At 33.2% G+C, this 2,430-nt stretch overlaps 1 pseudogene; it reads right to left on the minus strand.

Moving 5' to 3' along the window:
* Positions 1-597: 597 nt before the first annotated feature.
* Positions 598-1,158, minus strand: LOC105514328 (annotated as a pseudogene).
* Between the last annotated feature and the right edge of the window lie 1,272 nt (positions 1,159-2,430).

Here is a 2,430-nt window from a genome sequence, read left to right on the forward strand (position 1 = left end):
TAAATATAAAATTAAAATCAAGAAGTCATCTGAGGTGTACCATGTTTCAGTAACTGGCAAACTTCATGTAGAATTCATAAGTATCTTTTGATGGATAATCTGGGAAATTTTTATAATTAATGAATAAGATTTTTCTTCAAAATTTTAAAACATATTTTCCAAAAGGGGGTGAAAAAGTAATGATGACAAATAGGTGCAAGTATATGTAGCTGGAGTCAGAAAACAAGCGTATGTAATCTAACTCTTTTTTTTTTAAGGCTATATGCGTCTTCACCTTTAATAAATACTGCCAACATTTAAAAACCTGACAATGTCAATGACTGGTGAACATGTCACATGTGATGAGTGTGAAATGGCATCTCTTCACAGCAGGGGCTGGAGACAGTCTGGCCTTAGAGAAGCACTTAGACAGTTATAGCAAGAATGTTTTATAAATAGTGTTTGATATAGTCTAAGATTAATGGGGAATAAAAACATGCTGCTTAGAAATAAATATTCATAGATCTAAAGTCAACAAAATTTTTTTCTAATGTAACGATATATAAGATTTTAGAGAAAGGGCGAACAACTTGAAATAAATCAGAAAACACTTTTATATTAATCATTCTTTTCATATACTTCAAATTTGTACTTAATGCCTTCCTCCTCCTTCACATCAGAGACAACACCTTGTGAGTATTCTGGGAGAAGTGTATATTTGTCTAAATTGTCTTCTGGGGGGAAAAAAGTGTCACTTTCAAGGTCTTGCATGATCCATACCAAAAATAGTTTAAAATGGTCTCTTAATTCATGGATTCCTTATAAACAGAACTGACTCCCACTGTAAAAACCATGTCTAGTTTATTCACTAATTCTAGTTGCTCAATACGCTTTAAGGCATCACTCAGACTTTAGGCAGGAAAAGGAGCTCTTTGTGGTGGTTCCTCGGATTCTCTACTGACAACTAAATTATATACTTTAAAGGTTGATTCTTCTCAGTAATCGAGAACCAGGTCTTCCTACTTAAAAATACTAGATTCTGTTTACCTTCTACTGAAGAGGGTGTGGTCATTCTTTGGAATTGAATTTATTTCTCAGCTGGGGTCAGGGCAGGTCCCCATTCCTGACAATGCCCATCTTCTGGGAAACAGCGACAATGCAGTTTAGCGGATGAACCATGACAACAGCAGTTAACACCTATGAGCTACACCAGGATGCAAGGCCAAGAATCGTGTGAAATTCTAGCTCTTGTTTTTATATTGCCAGTCATTACTTCCATTTCTTCCTTGGATTTGGGTTACTGTTGATGAATAAGATTATGGCTAATATTTATAATGTTTTATCAGTATTATATTTTATGATTAATAAGAAATATTTTACATCCATAAATTAGATAATGGGTTCACCTATAAATATTTTTAGCCAAATAAGAAATTTAAAAATTTACAGGATTAAGTATAGTTATAACGTTTGCTGTTTTCAGTTACATGAATGTTATATGGGGAGAAGAGTTAACCTGTAAATAAGTAACTATTCAACCTTGATTTTCACCTTTGTTTACTTAAATGTATATTTTCAGTCTTCTGACAAATTTATTTTTGATAATGACTTTTTGTTTGTTTGTTTGCTTTGATTTTGCTTTTTGAGTCATGGAAAATCATTTATAAAGAGAAATACAACATGACTGTCTTTCTTCCAAAAGAAACATAACACTTGCATAGAAAAGTTTCAACTGTGAGGCAATATCTACCACAATCATTAAGGCAGATGGTTTACCTTCCTGTAATATTCAATTATCTCTTAGCTACCTATAAGTATATAATGTAAAGTGTTGAGTGTCTTATATTTATTCCATACAAGCTTAACAGTATTATAATTGCTTCACCTTTTTGATCCATATCACTTTAGTTTTGATGATGTTAGTATTCTACTGAATTTAAAAAAAAAACACTTTTGTTTGTACACGTATTCCTCAGATAGAACAAACAAACATCAATGGAGGCTGCTGGCTCTCTTTGGTTTCTTGGGGTTTTCTGTGTGAGTTCATGTGTATCTACCTATATAAATCAAATTAAACTATAACTCTCAATGAATCTTAGAATTCCTTCCAAGTAAGAGAGTGAGGAGGGGCTTACACCCTCCATGACACTAACTAAAAGGAACACCTCATTTATACTCAGTCTTAATCTTTTTCTGGCCTTTCTTTAATCTCAGTTTGCAACTAATTTATTTATTTGATTATTTGATAAATGTCTATCCTCCCCACTGTGTTTTAAGCACTGTCAGAGCAAAGATCACATCCCTTTTGTTCACCATTGTACCCTAACACTTAAGGCAGGGTTTAACTGAAGAAAATTCAAAGAAGAGAGCTACAAAGAGAATATAGGCTGCAGAATTATTGGCCTAACTCTTCAGGGTCCTGTCAGGGGACAAATCAACTTTTTCCTTATC

This window comes from Colobus angolensis, unplaced genomic scaffold, assembly GCF_000951035.1.
Source record: "Colobus angolensis palliatus isolate OR3802 unplaced genomic scaffold, Cang.pa_1.0 Scaffold241, whole genome shotgun sequence".
Taxonomy (NCBI): domain Eukaryota; kingdom Metazoa; phylum Chordata; class Mammalia; order Primates; family Cercopithecidae; genus Colobus; species Colobus angolensis.